The sequence below is a fragment of the Callorhinus ursinus genome, unplaced genomic scaffold, assembly GCF_003265705.2.
Source record: "Callorhinus ursinus isolate GAN/ISIS: 27379988/994484 unplaced genomic scaffold, GSC_fseal_2.0 scaffold8, whole genome shotgun sequence".
NCBI lineage: Eukaryota > Metazoa > Chordata > Mammalia > Carnivora > Otariidae > Callorhinus > Callorhinus ursinus.
In genome coordinates, this window is record NW_027397070.1 from 38,942,897 (window position 1) to 38,968,169 (window position 25,273).

Consider the following 25,273-nt stretch of genomic DNA (forward strand, 5'->3'; position numbering starts at 1 on the left):
GAGGGAGGGAAGAATGGAGGGAGGGGAAGAGAGGGAGGGAGGGAGAGAAGATGGGAGGGAGGGAGGGGAGAGAGAGAAAATATCACTGCTCACAGTCCCAGTGAATGGGAGAGGAGCGCTTAACCCTCCAGGGAAGGGACAGAAATACCTGGATGACAACCTGACCTTCCCCAGCGCCTGCCTCCCCAGTGGTCAGAAGCTCTCAGGGCAGCACCTTGGCACAGGGTGAGAGCTCAGAAATGATACCTGTGGCTCTTGTTAACAGGGTCCGGCCCCCGGGAAGGCAGTCTGCCCACCCCCCATGCCTAGGGAAGCTCCCCTTGCTCTCATTCGGGTGTTTGTCACCAGGAGGAGAACGAGCAGTGGCACCTGGCCCCAAGGCTGTCATGGAAATCTGTTGGGATCCCCCCAGGCCTGTGGCCCGGCCTGTTCCCCGACACTGAGCACCGGCTCCCACTCTGCTCCCCACACCCATCACGCTCCCACCTCAGCTACCCCTCCTCCAGGCTCTCCTGGCTCTTCTTCTTAATACTGTTTTGTTAAAAAAAAAAAAACAAAACTCAAAAAACAAAACAAAAAAAAAACCCAAAACAGAAATGTGAGTGGAAATCATTTTTAGTTACAGATTTTGGTTGGGATCCCTAGCTAATCGAGTTGCACTAGAGTGATGATTCCTTACTTTCAAGACTGCAGGGTGAGGAAAATGTTGCCTCCAGCTTGATTTCTAATAAGAAAAAAGAAAAAGTGAAAGCTGAAGCCAGCTCAGTTCTCATAGCCCCCGGGGGGGGGGGGTCCCCTGCAAGGGGGCCCTCATCATCCCTCCCAGTAGCACTGAGGACGTACCCACAGGCTGTTGCTTACCGCATACACGTTCATGAAGAAAACAAGTGGGACGGACGCAGCCTAACTAGGAATTCACATTTTCAGAGAACAGTACTACGGACACTTATGTACCCACGGGAGTGCATTTTATCCAGACCTGGAACCGTGGCTGAGAAGGACAATCCTACTTACAGGGGCTGCAGCAACCTTGCGGAGGAGGGAGAAGTGGGAAGACCGGTTAAGTCAGGGAGGAAGAGCCAGTGAGAACACAGTGCCCATGATGAGCTTGAATTTTTGTCGGGCCCCAGACGTTATGATTCGCAAGGCATTTTTTTTTTTTAATTTGATTTTCTAATTTTGGCCTCACAGCAACCTTGAGAAGTAGAGAGAGCGGGTATGTTTATCTGTATTTTCCTCCATAAGATCAACAAAGCTCAGGAGAGATTAAGTGATTGCGCTGAGGACACCGCCAGTAAATGAGAGGGGCCAAATATTTTGACTCTTTGCTACCTATTATTTTTATTACTACAAGTAGCCTCTAGAAGGTGAACATAGGTTTTACAAAATGTTCGTGTAACCATTATTCTCTTCTTCGTTAGGAATTTGGGTATGCCCAAGTGGTTCTGTTGGGCAATGAGCAAAAGCAGTAGAGAGCAGATTTAATGAAGGCTAACTTTTGACCGTGAGTTACAGCCAACTAGTTCAGTTAAGTGTAGGTTCATTGGTCCAAGGCTGCAGCCCTCTTCTCACAGGTGGAGATGGTGACAAGATTTGTATCAGGTGTCCGCTGGTGTTCTTGGGTTGCAAGCAACAGAAATCAGGTTGGATAAGTTAAGCAGACGATTGTGTTGGGAAGATTTCAGGCAGCTCTCAGGGTCCACGGGAAGACAAGAACTGGCCATGGACAGAAGCAGTGGCCCGGGCAGTGGCGGGGTGGGGGGGGGGGCTGATACGGCAGGAACCAGTTGGGGGCAGCATTGAGCCAATGCTGTCAGAATAAAGGGCAGAATGTCTGGCTTGCCTCCCCTGAATCACTTGCTGTCCTCTTGGCCAGGGCCCACTTGACAGTCTCAGTGAAGTGACCTGTCGTCAGAAAAGGAAAACAGAATTTTCAGTTACTGGAAGAGGGGGAGCTGGGAAGACAATACCCACCCTTTACATGGACCCCTCCAGCCCTATGCCATCTTCTGGTAAGTAAAGGAGAGTTTTGCTAGCCCCAGTCCAGGATCTTCTGTGATGTGGACAGGGGGGGGTAAGTGAGGAGGGTTGGCGGGGTGATGAAAGGATTCAGTCAGTCAACACAGAGAGTGAGTAGGGGGGAGAGGGGAGGAAGGTATACATGCCTTGCTTGATGCTGGGACTGAGGAAGGTTTGGAGTTTAGACTCTCTCCCAGATAGCATCACAGGGAGCAAAGACAAGGTGCTCCTGAGATGTGTTGTGGTGAGTTATGAATTGAGTCAGGTTTTTGTGGTTGTTGTTGTTGTTAAAGATTTTATTTATTTATTTGAGAGAGAGCGTCCGCATGAGCAGGGAGGAGGGACAGAGGGAGAGGGAGAGAGAGAGAATCCCAAGCAGACTCCATGCTGAGCGCAGAGCCTGACACTGGGCTTGATCAGGATCTGAGCAGTAATCAAGAATCTGACGCTTAACCAGCTGAGCCACCAGGTGCCCCTGAGTTGAGTCAGTTTTAATGTACTTCGTGAGATACAAGAAAAGATTAGCAGTTCCCTTTTAATGACATGTGGGTCCTGGGTCATGTGACTTTGTGCACAGACTGGATAGGGCTCTGGATTTTCTTAGGGTCGCAGTGATATTTAGTGTTTGTCATCAAAATTCTTGGAAAGTGAGTGGCCTACGGCTTGCAGGGCAGGAAGATGAATGTGACTGAATTGATCCATTCCCTTCTTTTTGTCCTTGTTCTAGAATTACTCATTTTAGTTTTTCGATGAGGAAAATTTTAAATCTGCTTAAAATTTCCTTAAGGAAGTAAAATCTGTGATGGCTTTATTTTCCAGAAAGTGAGCATATTTCTGGTCAGGGTTTAGGATGTACTTGGATGGGTCCTGCATTTCCATTATTATTGTTCCCTTATAAACAGCTTATCATTTTTACTATAAATAAGACCTTGAGTGCATAATTATATATATATATATAAATAGAATCACATGATCTAACTCATAAAAGTTTAATTTGTTAGTCTGTAATGTCACTTGGAAGCCAACATTATTATCATCATAAGAACTAACTTCCAGAGTAAGAATTTCACGTGCGTAGTAACCCTAGGAGGTTAATCTACTCTTATCTCCATTGTACAGACGAGAAGAGTAAGGTCACTCATTTGTTTACAGTCACACAGTTAATAGGAAAGAATGTCACAAACTGGCCCATCTGCATAGTTGCATCACTGATTAGTTCGAGCTACTAGTGTGGCTCATTTACCACAATGCTCTAACATTCAGAATCCAATCTATTATATTAGCATCATTAAGAGAACTAAAAAAAAAAAGGCCATTGGTAGGTTAATGAATCAATTTTGGCTTAATTAGCTTTTGCTAATTAATTAATTTAAACTCTTTTTGGGGGCATTTACTATGTGCTAGGCCCTGTGGACACAGTGGCAAGCTAAGATAAAATACCTGTCTTCAAGGATCTTAGAGCCTGGTGGAAATGTCAGATGATAATCAAATAATTGCAAAAAATAAACATAATTATAAATTCTGATAGGGATACATTCTTTGAGAGTGAATGACAGTAGTAGTGATAGGTGGAGAGAAGACAGGAATGGAAGGGAAGCAATTAGATATGTCCGCCTGTCATCCACCCGCATTTCTCACGTCCTGTACGACTGTGTCAACTGTGACGGACGGAACGACGATGAAAAAGATGTAGCCCTTGCTCTCAACAGGAAGTCAAGGGAGAAAACACGTGTACATAAAGAACCAGAACCATATGCCATAAAAACATGAGTTAAGATGACAGGATGGCGGGGTTAGGGTATGACAGTTAACAGTCCTCCGGCTGGAGGAATCAGGAGAAACTTCCTGGAGGAGTGGGTATTTGATGTGGGCCTTGAGGGATGGGGAGAATTCTGCAGGCAGAGACTGGGGCTGTTGGCACAGATGGTGGCACGCACTAAGGCAGGGTTTGTGGCGAATGTGCTGGGCTGGGTACGGATCTCCCTGGGAACTGTGCAGGGCAGTGGTTCCTATACCTGGAAAACTTTTTACACATTTAGATTCCTGGGATCCACCCCAAGACTCTCATTAAGTAGATTAGGGAACACCCATTGTTACAAAGCACCCTGCGTGAATCCGATATATAGGACGGTATGGCGAGATGGGGTGTGGCCAGATTCTGCATGGCCTGCGGCTTGGGGCCTAGGAGTTTGCTTTATTTGGTGGGACATAGCTGAGAGAAGGCATCACCTGAGCCAGGCTCCAGGAAAGTCAGTCTGTTTCAGGATGCTGGGCTCCTCCAGAGCCTGAAGGCAAGGAGACTAGTAGAGACTAGTTAATCGCACCTGCCAGAAGTTCATGGCCTGGGATGGGGCACTGCGAGTGACCAGAGCATTCAAATGAGTCCCGGGGCCAGAGTCAGCAGGACCTGGGACCCAGATGGATGGGGAGGGGATGGAGAGCAGCTGGGCAGTGCCACTGCAGGGCCACATCTGGAGCTCCACAAAGGAAGATGAGGGAGGGTGGCTGGCCGGAGGCCTGAGCCTCTCATGACACAGGTGCCTGAGGCTTTCTCTCCTCATTATGTCTGCCCGGGAGAGGCGTGGAAAAGAGAAGCCTCTTGGAAGCCCAGGTAACATTCCAAAAATCCTTCTGGCTGAAAGGACGGGCTCTTTTATAGAATCAGAAAGGAAGCTGGATGCAGGAACAATGACATCGAGACCAAGGCTGAGGAAAGACCTACTGGTTGAGTAGATTGGTCTTGGCTCAGAGACAGAACAGTTTCAGCCAAATAATAGTATCAGTGATTGTAACACTAACAGCTATTGGGCACTAAGTGGGGGATAACCACGGTGTTCGAAGCTTCATCAGAGTCATCTCTTTTGACCTGGGCAATAGCCCTGAGGAATGGCACTTTTAGCTCCAGTAGGCAGACGACGAAACCGAGGCCCGAGGCCCCCCAGCTCCTGAAGGGCAGAGCCGAGATGCTGTTGGAGCCATCGGTGGGACTACAGTGCCTGCAGAGGCACAGTGCTTGAGGGGGGCGCGGGGAAAGATGGGGGGAGAGCCCCGGGCCTGGAACCAGAATCCCCAGGGCCAAATCCCAGCTCTGTCTCTCCCCAAAGCCTCCAACCCAGGCCCAGGTCTGGCCCTTGTAAAGTGTCCATAGTCGCACTTGCTGTCCCAGCCTCGCTGCGTGGTTGTGAGGCTGGAGCAAACAGAGAAGGTCGCAGTAACACCACATGGCTTGCTCTGCCAACTGCCTATGCAGGGAGGACCGGCTCTGCTCTCATGTATTCATTTAAAGGGCAAAGTCTCAGGGGAGGGTGTAAGAGACTGTTCCTCTCAACTCCTTTCAGCACAACAAACCCCGAGGGCCAACTCTGTGCCGGGGCAGGCACTGGAAGGTTCCTGATGATTGATCCTCATGTGAAGGGGCAGAGGAAGGACATGAAAGATGAAGGCCAGCACTCCTACCCTGCAGCACAAGGAGCAGTAGGAAGGAACAAGACATTGGAGACGTCCTTTTCCCATGAACTTCAAAACCTGGGAGATGACTGGATCAATAGACTGTCATTTTGAAAGCAACTAAAGGACAGGAATATGATGATAATCAGTGGGGTGCATGGGTTTGTCAGATACAAATCCTATAACACTGAAACATTGCTTTCCATCACAAGATAACTGGCTTTGGCTTGGGGCCAACAAAAAGTAGATTTAGGGGAATATTGAGGTTCAGTGAAGAAATCACTCTCACTTGAGCTTTCTCTGAATCCTAACTTGGGGAAGCGACAGCAAATGCACTAGTTCTTCTAAACTGGGGGGATGGTGGGGGGAAAAAAGGAATGAGAAACTGCAGTTTGCTCATCTTGAGACCGTGGCTGAGTTCACTTCCTTTCACCGAAGGTGAAATTCTTCCACTGAGGCAGGGTTGTGCCGGGGCTGCAAAGCTGTAGAGGAAGAATGTTTATTGATTGAGTTCATGCATTTTACAAGGAAAGAGATGCCCTGGATTGCTCTGATTCTGTTTTATGGTGTAACTGTTTCTTAGAGCAAAGTATTTTATTTTTAAGCATCAGCTGCACATAGTCTGGTGGTCCTCAGTTGCCTCAGGCAAGTATTTTGTTTTCTGAACTAGAAACCAAGAAAACTTAAGGCAGATGTGCAACCTTCCTCCTCTGCAAGCTCCCTCCCCCCAGCCCAAGCCCAGCCCCAATCCAGGGTGAGACCGTGAGGAACACTCTGAGTCTGGGGTGAAAGCCCTCTCACCCAGCCTCTTGGTCCCAGCTGTAGCATGGCCTCTGGGGCACTGCGGGTGTGTGCGGGGTTGACTGTTTAATCTTGTGCTGTCTGTCTGATATATGAGCAGGAGGATCTGTCATATGGGGTTTATCTTGCCTCACCAATAAATGCAATAAAGCCTCTGCGTGTCATGGTTTGTAGCACTCGAGGTTGGTAAAACGTTGACAAGCCTGTAGGATCTGATCTGCCCATATGGTACTTACATGATTATTTATGGTTTATGTGTGAGTCTTGTCACTCATTCCTCCATCCAACATTTATTGAGCACCTACCATGTGCCAGGCACCATGCTAGAAGCTGCTGATATAAAAATAATTGAAAGACAGCCCCAGCTGGTTTTTTTTGACGCCCCCAGCTCTTAAAAGTCCAGAGAGAGAGTGTGACACATACACACAGAGTTGTGGTTCAGCGTGATGAACACAAGGATAGAGAGATGTCACAGGAGAAAGTAGATGACTTTTGAGGGTTTTTAGAAGAGGCTCTCTGGAGGAGGAAGGAGATAGCTTATCTCGGTCTTAAAGGACTCAGTAAGTGCTTCTCAGACAGTCTAGGTTGGAAAGCCCTTGGAGGCTGAACCGCACAGACGGAGAGTTGGGGGCCCCTTGAGATAAATCAGGGTGCTATTGCTGGAAGAAAGGGAACTGGATGCCAGGCAGCAGAAAAGATAGCAGAGTTGCCTCTTTAATTCCTAACATGACCTAAGTACCTTGAGCTGGAAACCTGGATCACAGATTTGTCTTGACCTCCATGGCAAGTGGGGACCCACCATAATCACGTGCTGCAGAATTAGCCTGGCTCCCAAGCTGCAGTGTAGGGCCACTTGGGAAGCATCTGTCAACACAGACTTGCCTGGGAAGGGGCTGGGTCCCTTGAAATCCACTCCTTTTTCCTTCCATCCGGCTCTCCCTTTCTGCCCCAAGAACAGCAAGCACTTTGTACCTTCCCACCAGGGGGCGCCCTCACTGTCTCAATGTTGGCAGCTGTCCCTGGAGGCCCAGCCAGGTCCGCTTCCTGATTAGTCCTTGATCCTCATAAGCTTCTCCAGCCAACAGGGCCGTACAGGGCTGCATGCCAATTCCCCTCACATAGAGCTAAAACGTCCTCCAGTATATGGGAATTGCTGCTATAGGGAGCTTCAGACACATACTGTCATAAATTGAAGTGACAGGAAGCTACTTAGCCCTTAGCTGGAAATGGTCTCTAGCAGATGATTAGGGTAGTCAGGGTTTTCACACTTCATGGCTCCAGGCAGACTGGGAGGGAAAGGAGGCTGGGATGGGAGCAGAGACAACCCCTGAGCAGGGAGGCCTCTGGGAGCAGGGCCAAGGTCAGATCCAATGTCACAGATGGCCCAGTTTCTTTGGTACCACTTCTACTGGCTCCTTGGCCAAGGGAGAGAGCCTGCAGCTGAGGAGAAAGAGCCGCAGAGCAGGATGGGGAAACTGGAAGTCTGGGCCCAGCTCTGCTTTGAATTGGCTGAGTCACTCAGGACAAGGGGCTGTCTGTGTCTGTTCCCTCATCTGTGAAATGGGGGGTGGCCCACCCATGAAGAGTGTTGTGAGGGTCACAGGATATTAGGTGCTCTGAACTTCATCTGCTTCCTCATTTGTAAATGAGAGAATTTGGCTCTCTCTCTAGGCCCTTTACAGCACTAAAATCCAATAGCTACTTTGAAAAATGAAAAACTATAATGCAAATACTTGGTGTTATTTTTTGTTGATTATTTTTCCCAAGTGGCAAATGAAAGATCCCACTAAGGTACTGAATAACCTGCGATTCTCCACTGGCCAGTTCTTAGCAAAAGGGAGCAGGGCGGCTCAGAGCTTATGACTGACCAGATGCTTCTCTGTGGAACAAGATCATGATGGGTTGCTTGCAGAGGAGACTTCATTGCAAAAAGAATCATAAAGGAAATTGCAGCATCTCTCCCTGACAAGTTATTGAAACTTATTTAATAGTAAAAAAGATATTTCTGGTAAGGAATGGGTATTATGGTAAAAAAATTAATCTGACTTCAGCTAGATAAAAAAAAAAAAAAAACCAAACATCCCTTAAGTGGGGTCCCATGCAGGGTTACAAAGAGAAGCACAAGATCCCTTGCTGTCATGCTAGGGAAGCAGGACAGCTGAGCATGAAGCATATAATAAAGGTAAGTTAGATGAGAATATATGGGGAGTGCCCAAGATCCACAGAGCATTTCTTGGTTAGTTGGTGAATGAATGGCAGAGAGTGGCCTGTGAGGGTGGGAACAGATGCTGTGGGAGACACATGCATGATGCTTGGGGTTTAAGAGCTCACAGGGAACAGCCAACATGGAAACCTCGCTGGGTTCCCCCAGAAGCAGAGGTCCAGGGGCCAAAGGGGAGGGGAGGTGGCATGGGCTTCATTAAATCCAGAGTAGTCATTTCCTTCTGTATTGACACCCTCCTACACCTTCTGTTTCCCCAGATACACTCTGGGACCTGGTAGACTTTGAGGTCTCCTACAGGAAGTCTCGCAAGAAAGAGGCTTCTGGCTTAGGAAACTGTGTGTCAGTTATGGGAAAATCACTTGTTTATACCTTGCAGGCTTTCTCCGGGAAGCAAGAATGGATGGGAAGTACCATGGGGAAAAAACTGAACTGGGAGGCCAGCTGGTCCCACATTTGGATCTCACACAAGTCACTTAAACTCTCAGGGTCTCCGTTTTCTTGTTTGTAAAATGGGGTTCATTCTCACAGCCGGCTGTGAGTCTGAGTCAAAAGGAAATATTCAATGTAGAAGAGCTTTGTCAACTCTAAAGTTATTATCGAAAACTGAACAATGCTGTCCGGTGTGGCTCTCCATGTTCTAGTTCTTTGAGCCCATTTCCTTATGGGTAAAATGCAGATTATAACAGCACCTGCCACGCAAGGTCATCCTGAGGAGGAACCCAGGTGATGTGTGGAGAGTGTTTAATTTAGGGCCCGCTCACGGGGCATGTGGAATCCATGTTTGTTCCTCTTCTTCTAGTGGTTCAAAGCTTGGTCATGAGGAAAGCTTGAAGCTGGCAAAAGACTCCATTATAAACACCCTGGTGACTGTCACCTCTGGAGAGGATCTAAGGATTAAACCAGCCTTAGGTCACCTGTCCAGTTCAGCAATTCACAAGCAGACAGATATCTTTAAAGAGATAGCTCTTTAGCAAACTGTAGCTCAGACAGCAGCCTACCTTGATCTTTCCTGCCTCTGGGCAGGTGAGGAACAGCTGACAAATGGTGTGAGGCCAGCAGAGAGGACCCTCAGGGACTTGCTTCCCACAAGTGGAACAGCCCACCTGTGCAAACCAAGGTGGCCTTTCTATGGCCAAGCAGCCACACCACTGAGGACCAGAGGTGACACTGAGCAGTCCTGCCCACCCGAGCTCCATGGTGACCAGGGTAATTGAGCGCTATGAGTTCTGGGCCACGAAGGCCCTGAATCCTGGTTTGTTAGGTCTGCCTCGGCACTAAGTAGTGCCTTGCACTGGCTCGGGGAAGCTCGGATTGTCCAGCATCGAAGCTTGATTTATCTCTCTCGGACACTTGCTTGGAGTCTTTGAGGCTTTTCTCTGCCTTGTGTTGGATATTCCTGGTCCCATTTGCTTCTCCATGACTCAACTGTGTGGCCTGCATTCGGTGTTCTACCCGCAGGCCTTTTTCTTCTCCCCTTGTGGTCTCTGGGCAACACAGCCCACTGCCTTGGCTTTCACCATCACATCATGCTGATGCTGTTGGAATTTCCATCTCGAGTCCCACCTCTCTCCTGAGCTACATGCCCATATCTCCAGCTGCCGCCTAGACAGGTTCACTTGCATGGCCCATGTGAACCTTGAACCCCAAACATCCCAGACCTAACTCACAGCTTCTCCTACATTTTGGGCTCCATTTGGTAGCCAGATCATGCGCTTCCTGGGGTGGTACTTCATCCAAGACTGTAGGATGACTTGGATGACTAGAGCTCAGTGTGTGGGCAGGACACATATTCCTGGAGCCTCCATTTTTATGGAAGGTAGGCAAAACACTATAGAATAGAATGCAAAGTGTATATTAGAAATTAAAGCAGAACTTAAGATTTTATTTTTTAATTTTATTTATTTATTTAAAGATTTTATTTATTGATTTGACAGAGATAGACACAGCAAGAGAGGGAACACAAGCAGGGGGAGTGGGAGAGGGAGAAGCAGGCTTCCCGAGGAGCAGGGAGCCCGATGTGGGACTCTATCCCAGGACCCTGAGATCATGACCTGAGCTGAAGGCAGACACTTAACCTGCCACCCAGGTGCCCCAGAACTTAAGATTTTAAACAAAATGTGTGTGCAGGAGTTGCCTCAGACTGTGCCCCCAGTTCTCAATGGGGGACAAGTTTGTTCTTCCCATAAAGGACTCAAGTTACATGGGGTTAGAGCATAAATATACAGTCATCTGCAGGAAAGAGAATGGAGAATTCTCAACCAGCAGGTGTTGGTTGTAAATGACTGAGTGTGTGAACAGGGGCTGGTCAGCAGAGGAGCCATAGAAGAAGGAGTGTGTTTTTGTGCACTAGCCAGGGAAGGGGCAGTCGTGCCAGTAGACATGCAGACCTATTGACAATAGTATGTATAACGGGAAGGCTGGGTGCATAATAAGCCAACTGTGAGTGTTCCAACACCATTGACAAGAGCACGTAATAGTAAGTTGTAGGCTGTGGGGGAAATTCTTTATTTTTTCCTTCTACTCTTTGCTCATCCCATTTTCATTTACAGCCCTCATTAATGTTTGAGATTCACCTTCCCTCATTCCAAGGCCACATGTTTTAGGCACGGTCCTACCCCCAACTTAGGGGTGGAGCACAGGATGGGCCTAGGCTAATCAGCACATTTCATTCCTTCAGATTACAGTGTGAATCTTAAGACTTTTGCAGGTCCACCAGAACAGAGGCTGTGTCCTTAACTAGTTTTAGAGTTGTGAATGTGAGGCTGGAGCTGCTGGAGCCACTTTGTCACCATGCAGGGACACTTTGTCTGAAAATGGCATCAACCAAGAGGAGGCAGAGACAAGAGGTGGAGAGAGAGAAACTGAATCCCTTGGAGCTCTTACGTTAAGTCATACCTGGCGTCAGCTCTAGTTCCAGCTTTCTCAGTTGTATGAACCAGTAGATCCCCTTTGTGCTCAAGCCAGGGGGTTGGGTTTTCTGTCACTTGCAACCATGAGAATTCTAATGGCCTCTCATTCATCAAGTCATGTAAGCCTGATGGCAACTGCATATTTGTTTCTTTCCACTTTTTCTTGATTTCATGTCCTTATTTCATTCATTATGACTGATATCATTATATTATTATTATTTTTGGTCAGTGTTGATTTTCCAAGTGGCTCTTGCCAGGGGGAGTGAATGTACTGATTACATATGTGCATAGATTTTCCCCCTCCAAATAACAGGTTTTTTTTTTTAATTATAAGGAATTAAGTGGGTTTTCTGATATTATAATTTGGTCACTGTAAGCCTAGTTCCTTAGAGAACGTGTAAATTGGGTTTCTGTCTTCAAAAGATGGAGGGTCGAATTCTGGATTGTGGAAAATTGACCAGAGTAGTAAATGTAGCCTCTAGGCCTTTTCCCTGGAAGAACAAGCTGATATCAACGTGTAGCTGTGTGAGTATCAGAAACCTTTTACCTCCTCGTCCTTCAAGAACCATCTGAGATGTCTCCTCCTCCTCTTTTCCCATTCATTCAATGATTATTTACCAAGCAGTGGGTATGCATAGTGGAGGAAACTGACAATAACCCCTGCTTTTATTGAGCTTATACTCTTGTGAGGGAAGGCAGACAATACACAAGATAAATATGTAATATAGATAGTAACACACAATTGGGGGGATTGAGATGTTTTAGACAGGGTGATTGGAGGAGCAACTCTTCACCAAAGATCCAAGGAGAGCGAGGGAAGCATCTGAACAGTCATCCGAGAAGGGCCCTCAGTAGAGGGAATGGCCAGTGCCGACGCCTGAGGTGGTAGCTGACTGGGCAGTTTGGGTGAGGGGTGACCAGCAGGAGATGGAGCTGGAGAGAAGGAGGCCCCGAGTGTGCAGGCACACAGGGGTCCGAGTGAGGGTGTGGGAGGTGGGAGTGTTGGAGGGCTTTGAGTAGACGGTGACAGGATTCAACTCATATTTGGGCACGATCCCTCTGGCTGCCATGTTGAGGATGGATGACAGAGGGACCATGGGCAGAAGCAGGAGAATAGCTGGGAGGTGATGGTGGCCTGGCCAAGAAGAGAGGCCGACTGGATTTTCTTATCAACTGCATTGATAGCAAAGATTGAACGATGGCACTGAAGTTTTGTTTTTTATTTTATTTTGTTTTATTTTATTTTATTTTATTTTATTTTATTTTATTTTATTTCATTTCATTTCATTTCATTTCATTATCTTATTTTATTTTTTATCCTAAGGACTGATGTGTCAACTTTGTCTATGCTATAATGGACACTTACAAATAGAAATGTTCCTTCTCCTGGGCTGTGGCTGCTTTAGGGTAGGGTGCTTTTATTTCTCCATCTTTGTCTCCCCCCAAGTCTGTGTAGGAGACACTCCTGCAGGGAAAAGATGGTGTGACAAAATGGAAAACACCACATGACTGGGAGCCTGAGCAGCTCTCCTTTGGGAATGCCTCTGAAAGTGCCGAGCAAGGAAAGGGAGTGGTTTCCTGACGGGCACAGGCAAGCAGCGCAGTTGTGGAGGTAAAGCTCAGGACCAGTGTTGGGTGGACTAGACTCTGGGATTTTTAGAGGTCCAGGGGGATCAGGACTCTGGAGTAGGTGGACTGGGCATAGTGTCTGGAGTGTCAGTGGTCTTGAACTGTGGCAGGTGGCCTGCAGTAGCATGATGCAGAGCAGAGACTAGCCTTCCGGAGGCTAGCAACTGGCCATAGCAGTGGCCATGAAGGACATCCAGACCAGAGGCTTGGTAGAGTCAGGTATACCAGGATTGTGCCACTAACTAAGGCTAGCAGAGTGACAACAAACAGAAGTGGTGCAGAGAAGTGGACAGATATCGGAACAGGGAAGAGACCCTGATTATAAATGGAAATATATAATCAAAAGTCTCTCCATCCTTTCAGAGATTCTCAAGGAGATACAAGAAGGCAGAGGACTAAGCTCATGCAACTTGGTAGGTGGGTGAAATTGATCTAGAGGTCATACTACAAACTATTAAAGTGACCTTGCCCAGGGTATGACCTAGGGGATATTTTGATTTGTAAGTGTTATCTCTATAGGACAGTTCTGTTGATGGCTCTCAATGTTCTCTGTTCTCCAGGGGTATTAGCAGTGCTAAAGTGGTTTCCTTCTGGGTCTAAACCTCCTCTTCATTTGTCTTCTCTTTATCTCTGTTGTTTGTTGATGTCCCATACTGACCCATATCCCTTACTGGCCCCATCTGGTCAACACTATTTTGGTTGCTCCCCTATATCATAGCTTGTAGAAGGATTGTTGTGTCCTCTCCGTCTCTGTCCGCAACTGTTTGTAAAGATTAGGCTTTAATATACACAGACTTCTGTCTCAATTGTATAGCCTTAATCAATTTGGCTCTCTTTACTTCTTTTTTATGAGATCTATTGTCTTCTGATTACAAAAGAAATACATGCCCATTGTAGAACTCAACTGATTTTCTAGAGCTTTTATTTTTAATTTGCATTCCCTGTGAATGCCCATCTGGGCAATTTGGGAGATGCTGGAGGGGCAGCTCTCCTTGAAGGCAAATGCATCCTGTGCAGCCTTTGCTGGTGAAAGGGTGTCTGGGAAACAAGGATTCACAGCAGAGTGCTGCCTGGACAACCTTCCTCGTTGTGCAAACATTCTTCCCCTAGAGTTGTTTTTGTCACCCACTTTCAAACATGCTTTTAGCAACAGCAGCTGGAATTAAAGGCATTCACTTACCAGAAAATATGGCCTTGCAGGGGCTTTGTTGCTTCTTATTTCATGCTCTTCACTTGGACAGTTCACATGGGATTTGAAGGGCTACGTCCTTTGTGCAAAATTCTGTAGTTCATCCGTGCTGATTTTCTTGGGTACATGCTTTGACTTCTGAGTGTGCAAGGGTATTAGGCCTACAGTCTTTGGTCAAAGTAAGAAAAATCAGATAGTTAACCAAGCCTAGTTACTATCGCATGGTACACATTTTCTTGTACCTTTTTCTTCCTCCTGAATTCATTAAATGCAATGGGATCATATATATGAAAATTACCCAACTTCATAATCGCCAGGGAGAAAAGATTATCCTTCTGGAGCATCCAGTTTGTGTCACTCATCTATCATCTCTGACTCATAATCCTTACCACGACTCTTTGAGGAAGTATTGTCCTTACTTTACAGGTGTCACTGGAAGATGGATGAAGAAATTGGCACTCAGAGAGGTTAAGTACCTGCCCAAGAATTTTGAGTCTGGCCACCAGATTTGCTGTGACCTTGGGTAAGTTCTTAAATGCTATTTCAGGGCTAGGGCCAGAAAATTGCAACTTGAGAAGAACAAATTAAATTGTTTAATTGTTAAATTGCAAAGACCAAAGGTGTTGATTTTCTGTCCAGATTATTTTTTTCAGCTCTTTCTCAGCCCTATTTTCTCCTCTTAAACAACCCAACAAGCCAGTTATCCAGGGATTGATATATGGCTGGGAGCAGACTTGTGTGAGCATAGGCAGGAGAGCCCAAGGAAAACCTACTGGCTTGACTGATGGGGGTGACAGCTTGGTAATGGACCTCTGAGTGTGTATATATGAATTAAGCACCTTTCATTTCCTTTGCTGCAAAAACATCAATTAAACTTGAATAATCCATGGGTTTTTCCCACTTTCAGGCAGAAGAAAATCAGCACAAATTGGCTGGAGTGTTTTTTCCTCTAGGCTTTGATCATCAATCGTCTTCAGCTCCTTTCTGCCCCCTCCCCACCCCCGCGCCAAAAAAACAGCCACACACTGCCGTTCCTGGCACAACACCATGAACACTTACTAGGCAATTTGTTCAGTCTTGAGTATAATGAAGATATGCACTCAATGTTCTGAAGGCCGATTCTATGGAGAGGGTGCCAGGCTACTCGCTGAAGGTTGGTGAAGGTTTGTTCAGAGACCTTTTTTCAGGTTGGCCAAGTTGGTTGGCTTTGACATCAGTCTGATCCCTGGCTGGTCCTGCCCTGCACTTGATCCAAACAGATGTGTCTCTGCAGTCCTCTCCATCTGACACCAGCCGGAGAAAGTCTCATTTGTCTTTGAAAGGCCTCCCTCAACCATACTTATGTTGAAATGAGGCTGGAAACGCCACGCTGCAAGAATCGATACGAGCACTGATCTCTCCCTCCTTCAGGAGCCTGGTATTCCAGTGTTTTGGATGACTCCAGCCCCCCGCCCTGGTAGCATCCTGGCTCCCTGGGCTGAGCAGACTCCCGGATGTCATCTAGCTGCCCCTTTGCTCCTAGGCTGGATACACCGCACCTGCCAACCATCGCTTGTCCTTCTCACAAGGGCAACAGTTTATTAAGAGCCAAAGGAGTGGCACTTTCCTTTTGGTCCTTCCCACAGCTCTGCGGGGAATGTCAGAGGGAGCCCGCAAAACCACAACGTGCAGTTGCTTTGTCAATTCAATAGGTTTTATCAGCCCCATTTTCCAGATGAAGAAAGTGAGGCTCAGAGAGGTTCCTTTTTGTTTTAGTAGTCATAAAAGTCAGGCTTCCTACCCAGAGTTGACTGGTTACAAATCCCATTTCCTAAAGTTTTTTTTTTTTTTAAGTTGTGAAACACGTTAGTCACATACAGAAGCGGGTATACATAAAGCTTATATTCACATGTAATTGGAAAAGAGTTAGAACAGTACTGTTATTTTAAATAGAAGAGTGTGATATTGTATTGTTTTGTTTTTTAACTATTGTTTGATTAAATTTGGTGTTTAATAATGGTGGAAATAGCTCACATAATTTTCACATAATTTTCACTTTTTGGGTGTGAATACAAATTTGGGGTTCTTCTCCATCTGCCCAGAGAGGTCCACCCTGCGGACCCCTGGATGACTCACACTTTCACCCCATGTAAGCCTACCATGAACATGTGACTGCCATGTTTTGCATTTTTATGTTCTACTTAATTGATATCAGATTGTGATTTGCTGTTCTTTTTTCCTTTTGTGACTTGTTTTTTACTCAATTTTTGTGTGTTAGATATCTATCTGTGTTGTTAAAAGTAATTGTAGGTCATTCATTATAACTGCTACATAGTATTTTATCATTTGGAAAGCCATAATTTTTTATTCATTTTCAAGTTAATGTACACTCTGGTTATTTCCAATTTTCCAAACAATATTGTTTGGAAATTAAAAAATTATAATATTACAAACAGTGCTGCAATGAATGTTCTTTTTTTAAAAATTTAATTTTATTTAAATTCAATTAATTAACATATAGTGTAATATTAGTTTTAGAGATAGAGTTCAGTGATTCATCAGTTGCATATAACACCCGGTGCTCATCACATCACGTGCCCTCCTTAATGCCCATCACCCACTTACCCCATCTCTCCTCCCCCTCCCCTCCAGCAACCCTGTTTGTTTCCTGTGGTTAAGAGTCTCTTATAGTTTGTCTCCCTCTCTGGTTTCTTCTTATTTTATTTTTCCCTCCCTTACCCTTTGATCCTCTGTTTTGTTTCTTAAATTCCACATATGAGTGAAATCATATGATAATTGTCTTTCTCTGACTGACTTATTTTGCTTAGTATAATACCATCTAGTTCCATCTACATCATTGCAAATGGCAAGATTTCTTTTTTTATGGCTGCATAATATTCTATTGTGCATATATATATATATATATACACCACATCTTCTTTATCCATTCATCTGTCGATGGACATCTCAACTCTTTCCATAGTTTAGCTATTGTGGACATTGTTACTATAAACATTAGGGTACTGGTGGCCCTTCAGATCACTATATTTGTGTCTTTGGGGTAAATACCCAGTAGTGCAATTGTTGGGTCATAGGGTAGGTCTATTTTTAACTTTTTCAGGAACCTCCATACTGTTTTCCAGAGTGGCTGCCCCAGCTTGCCTTCCCACCAACAGTGTAAGAGGGTTCCCCTTTCCCTGCATCCTCACCAACATCTGTCGTTTCCTGACTTATTAATTTTAACCATTCTGACTGGTGTGAGGTGATATCTCATTGTGGTTTTGATTTGTATTTCCCTGATGCCAGGTGACGTTGAGCATTTTTTTATATGTCTGTTGGCCATTTGTATGTCTTCTTTGGAAAAATGTCTGTTCACGTCTTCTGCCCATTTCTTGATTGGATTCTTTGTTTTTCGGGTGTTGAGTTTGGTAAGTTCTTTATAGATCTTGGATACTAGCCCTTTATCTGATAAAACATTTGCAAATATCTTCTCCCATTCTGTAGGTTGCCTTTTAGTTTTGTCGACTGTTTCCTTTGCTGTGCAAAAGCTTTTTATCTTGATGAAGTCCCAGTAGTTCATTTTTGCTTTTGTTTCCCTTGCCTTTGGAAATGTGTCTAGCAAGAAGTTGCTATGGCTGAGGTGCAATGAACATTCTTACATATATCTCTTTGTATATACATTTGAGAATTTTTCTAAGAGTGGATTGATTGATTGATCGATTTTCTCTAAGAGTGGATTTAAGGCACCCATTTCATTAGTTACTTCTGAATTGCAAGCCAACATGCTCGCATCAGTTCACACTCCTGTTAGCCACATATGAAAACTTCTTTTCTCCACATGCTCGTCGATGCATGGTACAGTTAGATGTTTCTGTTGTGCTGATATGATGATGTAAAATGGAATCTCACTGTTGTTTTCCCAGTCCCCCTCAAATGTGCTGCAATGCCTGTCACCTGGGCCTTGTCTGGGGGAGACTATGTCCCCACAGTCAAGATGGTTCCAGGGCCTCTGGGGCCCAATAACAACCTTGTGGCAGAGCCAGAAAGAATCTCACTGAAGATTTGCTGCAGTTGATGGATGCCTTGCCCTTCACACATTGTGTCTCTTCCAAAGCCCCCTGCTGAACCTCAGACCTTGTGTTTGGAGTAAGTTAATGGAGCCAGGATATCCTTGGCTTTACACCTGTGAGAGACCCAAGGTCAAATGGCCTCAGTGAATCTGTCCAACATCTGGTAGCTGTCTTTGTCTTGATGGCCATTCTGTCTCTAATCCCTTCATTTCACTGTAACTTCTCCCCTTGTTACCTTTCCCGTAAATCCTCCATCTACACGCCCTTTGGGCTAGTGTTTCATGACCAGTGGTTTATGAGTAAGTATGAGCAAACATACTGCATTGTGTCCAGGTCCTCCTCCAACCCACTCCTTGAAGACGGTCATTTTGAGCTGTCTCTCTTCTCTTTCTCTTTTGTCCATCTTTGTTCACTGTTAAGGTCCACAATAGAGAACTAAGATTGTTTACTGGCTGCCAGAAAAAGTAGGATTGTAAGACCCAGCTCTGTTTCCCTTCTCTTAGATCCATTCACACAGTTATATCCCGATACTGGAACAAATTTAATGGGTAGAAAGAACTTTGGGGAAAAGGAACAGGAAAGGCAAAGAAATACTGACTAAACCCACTGAAGTTGTAGTTTCCCCAAACCATTATATGGTATACTGCCTGAGATCATGAAAAGGACGTGTGCTTTTTGGAGTATCCAGGCCTATTTGATCCCAGTTATTTCACTTACTGGCTGTGTCACCTTGAGCAAGTCGCCAAGCCTTCATCTCTCGGAGACTCGAATTCTAGGTTTGTAAACACTTGTGGAGTTATGCAGTTTAGAGACAATGGATGTGAATCACTCAAAGATCAGGCACAGCTCTTAGCAAAGCCAGGTCAGGGCCTGACTGAGCATTGTCCATTCCTGGCTCACTGCCCTGCTTGACACACACACACACCAGACACACCACACACATACATATAACACATACACATGCCACATACATACCACACACAAAAAACATACACAGAGACACACTAAACACATAAGAACCACCCTCACATACACACATATACATATACCTTCTCCCCCGTGTACACCCCCCCACCCCCCCACCCCCACACACACATCACATACCCATATCCTAGGTGGTTTCCCATCCACTCAGCTGACTTGGTAAAAAAGGAGAATCTCTGCTATAACTTGAACATCTTAAAGTCCGTTTTGATTTCACTGGGAGAGAAAAGAATGCAATTTCATCACTTCACCTGAGACGTACAAGAAAGTAAATAGAGGGAAAGAACAAAGTCACAATCCAGGGCAGAGGTTAAAAAAAACAACAACCTAATAAACCGCCCATCCACTTTGCTGTTTGGTTGTAGTTCCAGCAGAAAGGTCTTGGGGAAGAGTAGGTCAAAACTATTGTCTAAAAATATAAGGGTTTTGGATGATGATTTGTCTCCTCTTTTCACTGGGAAGTTGGCTCCTCGTTTCCTCAGAGGGGCTCTCTGGAAGAGATAAGACCAAGGTAGTAACATCACCTTAAAACCATAAATAGTGTTATATCCTTCAGAATGTCTCAAATGTATGTTATGTGATTATGGAGCAACTTTTGGGATGTGTCACAGCTGACAGCCATTGCCCTTGTCAAGCCCCATGAGCTGTGGCCAAATAGCAACTCGCTTAGATTCACATTGGATCACAGTTTTGGGTCCCAGTTTCTAGCCAGACAAAGTGAAAAACATACACCATCAATTTTCAGGTGTATTTTGTGTTACATACTATGATATTTGGGGAGCACCCCTTTTCCACAGGAGGAATTTAATTTCTTAAGCACTACTGGGCTCAGCCCTGATAAGAAGTCTCTCACAACATCCGGATGGGCGGAGCAAGATGGCGGAGGAGTAGGAGGCCTGGATTTCGTTTGGTCTCAGGAATTCAGCTGAATGGGGATCAAACCATTCTGAACACCTACGAACTCAACAGGAGATTGAAGAGGAGAGTAGCAACAACTCTCTGAACAGAAAAGCGACCACTTACTGGAAGGTAGGACGTACGGAGAAGTGAATCCGAGGCGATATTCGGGAGGATAGACGGCGGGGGAGGGGCCTCCGTCGGCCGCTTCTGGCAAGTGCTAGAGCCGCGGAGCACAAAATCGGAACTTTTAGAAGTTGGCTCTGCTGAGGGACGTCGCTCCAGTGGCTAAGCGGGAGGTGGAAACTTCGCGGGACAGTGTGGTCTCAGGACCCTTGGGGTCACAGAAAGACCGGGGGAGCCTGAGTGCGGCAGAGCTCCCACGGATCGGAGCGGGGAAGCCGGCTGCAGAGACGGAGCCGAGGCGCGGGCTCTCAGCTCGGGGTTGCCATAAACCGTGACCCGCGGCCCAGTCGGGCCACTGCTCCTCCAGCAGGGACCCAACAAGCAGCAGATCCGGGGAGACTCCCCTCCCTCCCCTGAGAGCAGCGGCGCAGGAGCGCACCGCAGGGATCTGCTGGGTTTGGAGACTCCACACGGGGTCGGGTGCCAGAGATAGAAACGCTCGATCACAGGCCGGGTGAGCACGGAGTGCGGCCGGAGACCAGGGAGATGGGAGTGACTGCTTTTCTCTGGGGGCGCACTGAGGAGCGGGGCCCCAAGTTCTCAGCTCCTCTGGGCAGAGAGTGGGAAGCCACCATTTTCACCCTGGTCCTCCAAAGCTGTGCCGAGAGCTTGCAGGGAACAAAAGCTCCTGAGAGCAAACCCGAGCAGCTTGCTTAGCCCGGACCGACGAGGGCGGGGCAATTCCGCCTCCGGCAAAGACATTTGGGAACCACGGCAACAGGCCCCTCCCCCAGAAGATCAGCACGAACAGCCAGCAAGCCAAGACCAAGTTTACCGATCAAGGAGAACGGGAGAACTCCAGCGCTAGGGGAATACTGCACATAGAATTCATGGCTTTTTTACCATGATTCATTAGTTTTTCAAAGTTAATTTTTTTAACTGTTTTTTTTTTTGAATTTTTCTTTTTCCCTTTTTCAACCAACATCTTATCAATCCCTTTTTTAAAAAAACATTTTTTATTTTTCATTTTTAGGGTCATATTTTATCCCTTCATAGTAGTTACCCTTATTTTTGGCATATATATATATATATATATAAGTTCTTCTCTGTTTAAAATTTTGATATACAGTTTCTTCTAACAGATCAAAATATACCCTAAATCACTAGTGTATGGCTTTGTTCTAGTCTCCTGCCTGATCACAGTCTCTCCCATTTTTTTCTTTTCTTTTTTTTTAAATCTTCTTCTTTCTTCTTTCAAACAACTTCTTATCAATTCCGTTTATAAAACCTTTTATAAGTTTCATCTTTACAGTCATCTTCCATCCCTTCATTGTATCAACCCTTATTTTGTACATATATAAGTCTTTCTTCCTTTAAAATTTTAGGAGGCACTTTCTTCTAACAGACCAAAATACACCCAAAATCTAGTGTGTGGCACTGATCTATGCACTAGCCTGATCATATTTGATCATATTCTGTTTTTTTTTTTTTTTTGTTTGTTTTTATCTTTTTCTTTTTCTTTTTCTTTTTTGTCTCTTTCTTTTTTCTTTCTTTCCCTTTCTTTTCCCCTGGTTTCAGGTCTTTTCTGATTTGTATAGAGTATATTTGCTGGGGATGTTGTTAACCTGTTAGCATTTTGTTCTCTCATTTATCTGTTCTCCTCTGGACAAAATGACAAGACGAAAAAAATCACCTCAGCAAAAAGAACAAGAGGTAGTACCGTCCGCCAGGGACCTACTCAATACTGACATTAGTACAATGTCGGACCTAGAGTTCAGAATCATGACTTTAAATACTAGCTGGGCTTGAAAAAAGCGTGGAAGTTATTAGAGAAACCCTTTTTGGAGAAATAAAAGAACTAAAATCTAACTAAGTTGAAATCAAAAAGGCTATTAATGAGGTGGAATCAAAAACGGGGGCACTAACTGCTAGGATAAATGAGGCAGAAGAGAGAATCAGCGATATAGAAGACCAAATGATGGAAAATAAAGAGGCTGAGAAAAAGAGAGAGAAACAACTACAGGATCACGAGGGCAGAATTCGAGAGATAAGCGATATGATAAGACAAAACAACATTAGAATAATTGGGATCCCAGAAGAAGAAGAAAGAGAGAGAGGGGCAGAAGGAATATTGGAGCAAATTATAGCAGAGAACTTCCCTAATGTGGGGAAGGAAACAGGCATCAAAATCCAGGAGGCACAGAGAACCCCTTTCAAAATCAATAAAAATAGGCCAACACCCCGACATCTAATAGTAAAACCTATGAGTCTCAGAGACAAAGAGAAAATGCTGAAAGCAGCTCGGGAGAAAAGATATGTAACCTACAATGGTAGAAACATTAGATTGGCAACAGACCTATCCACAGAGACCTGACAGGCCACAAAGGACTGGCATGATATCTTTAGAGCACTAAACGAGAAAAATATGCAGCCAAGAATACTATATCCAGCAAGGCGGTCATTGAAAATTGAAGGAGAGATAAAAAGCTTCCAGGACAAACAAAAACTAAAGGAATTTGCAAACACAAAACCAGCCCTAAAAAAAATATTGAAAGGGGTCCTCTAAGCAAAGAGAGAGCCTAAAAGCAGCATAGATCAGAAAGGAACACAGACAATATACAGTCACAGTCACCTTACAGGCAATACAGTGGCACTAAATTCATACCTTTCAATAGTTACCCTGAATGTAAATGGGCTAAATGCCCCAATCAAAAGACACAGGCTATCAGATTGGATTAAAAAACAAGACCCATCCATATGCTGTCTGCAAGAGACTCATTTTAGACCCAAAGACACCCCCAGATTGAAAGTGAGGGGGTGGAAAAACATTTACCATGCTAAAGGACACCAAAAGAAAGCTGGGGTGGCAATTCTTACATCAGACAAATTAGATTTTAAAACAAGACTGTAATAAGAGATGAAGAAGGACACTATATCTTACTTAAAGTGTCTATCCAACAAGAAGATCTAACAGGGGCGCCTGGGTGGCTCAGTTGGTTAAGTGACTGCCTTCGGCTCAGGTCATGATCCTGGAGTCCCGGGATCGAGTCCCACATCGGGCTCCCTGCTCAGCAGGGAGTCTGCTTCTCCCTCTGACCCTCTTCCCTCTCGTGCTCTCTCTCATTCTCTCTCAAATAAATAAATAAAATCTTTAAAAAAAAAAAAAGATCTAACAATTGTAAATATCTATGCCCCTAACATGGGAGCAGCCACTTTTATAAGGCAATTAATAACAAAAGCAAAGAAACACATTGGCAACAATACAATAATAGTGGGGGACTTTAACACCCCCCTGACTGAAATGGACAGATCATCTAAGCAGAAGATCAACAAGGAAATAAAGACTTTAAATGACACGCTGGACCAAATGGACTTCACAGACATATTCAGAACATTCCATCCCAAAGCAACGGAATACACATTCTTCTCTAGTGCCCGTGGAACATTCTCCAGAATTGATCACATCCTAGGTCACAAATCAGGTCTCAACCGATACCAAAAGATTGGGATTATTTCTTGCATATTTTCAGACCACAGTGCTTTGAAACTAGAACTCAATCACAAGAGGAAAGTTGGAAAGAACTCAAATACATGGAGGCTAAAGAGCATCCTACCGAAGAATGAATGGGTCAACCAGGAAATTAAAGAAGAGTTAAAAAAAATTCATGGAAACCAATGAAAATGAAAACACAACTGTTCAAATCTTTGGGATACAGCAAAGGCAGTCCTGAGAGGAAAGTATATAGCAATACAAGCCTTTCTCAAGAAACAAGAAAGGTCTCAAATACACAACCTAACCCTACACCTAAAGGAGCTAGAGAAAGAACAGCAAATAAAGCCTAAACCCAGCAGGAGAGGAGAAATAATAAAGATCAGAGCAGAAATCAATTAACTAGAAACCAAAAGAACAGTAGAACAGATCAACGAAACTAGGAGCTGGTTCTTTGAAAGAATTAACAAGATTGATAAACCGCTGGCCAGACTTATCAAAAAGAAAAGAGAAATGACCCAAATCAACAAAATCATGAATGAAAGAGGAGAGATCACAACCAACACCAAAGAAATACAAACAATTATAAGAACATATTATGAGCAACTCTATGCCAGCAAATTAGATAACCTGGAAGAAATGGGTGCATTCCTAGAGATGTATCAACTACCAAAACTGAACCAGGAAGAAATAGAAAACCTGAACAGACCTATAACCACTAAGGAAATGGAAGCAGTCATTAAAAATCTCCCAACAAACAAAAGCCCAGGGCCAGATGGCTTCCCAGGGGAATTCTATCAGACATTTAAAGAGGAATTAATACCTATCCTCCTGAAACTGTTCCAAAAAATAGAAATGGAAGGAAAACTTCCAAACTCATTTTATGAGGCCACCATTACCTTGATCCCCAAACCAGACAAAGACCCCATCAAAAAGGAGAATTACAGACCAATATCCTTGATGAACATGGATGCAAAAATTCTCACCAAAATACTAGCCGATAGGATCCAACAGTACATTAAAAGGATTATTCACCATGATCAAGTGGGATTTATCCCTGGGCTGCAAGGTTGGTTCAACATCCGCAAATCAATCAATGTGATACAATACATTAACAAAAGAAAGAACAAGAGTCATATGATCCTCTCAATAGATGCAGAAAAAGCATTTGACAAAGTACAGCATCCTTTCTTGATCAAAACTCTTCAGAGTATAGGGATAGAGGGTACATACCTCAATATCATAAAAGCCATCTATGAGAAACCTACAGCGAATATCATTCTCAATGGGGAAAAGCTGAGAGCTTTTCCCTTAAGGTCAGGAACGCGGCAGGGATGTCCACTATCACCACTGCTATTCACCATAGTATTAGAAGTCCTAGCCACAGCAATCAGACAACAAAAAGAAATCAAAGGCATCCATATTGGCAAAGAGGAAGTCAAACTCTCACTCTTTGCAGATGATATGATAATGTATGTGAAAAACCCAAAAGACTCCACCCCAAAACTG

At 44.8% G+C, this 25,273-nt stretch overlaps 1 long non-coding RNA gene across 4 annotated transcripts in view; it reads left to right on the top strand.

Annotated features, from left to right (window-relative positions):
• Nucleotides 1–16,581, top strand: part of LOC141373260 (uncharacterized) — a 17,538-nt gene extending 957 nt beyond the window's left edge. Inside the window, exons 1-4 of one of the 4 annotated variants that reach the window (XR_012379029.1) lie at nt 86–225; nt 1,877–2,012; nt 14,645–14,741; nt 15,126–16,581. This is a non-coding gene — a long non-coding RNA (uncharacterized lncRNA). Of the gene's footprint in view, nt 1–85; nt 226–1,876; nt 2,013–12,989; nt 13,447–14,644; nt 14,742–15,125 lie in introns of those variants that run through there. The other 3 variants (XR_012379030.1, XR_012379031.1, XR_012379028.1) reach the window with 3 other exon arrangements.
• The last annotated feature ends 8,692 nt before the right edge of the window (nt 16,582–25,273 follow it).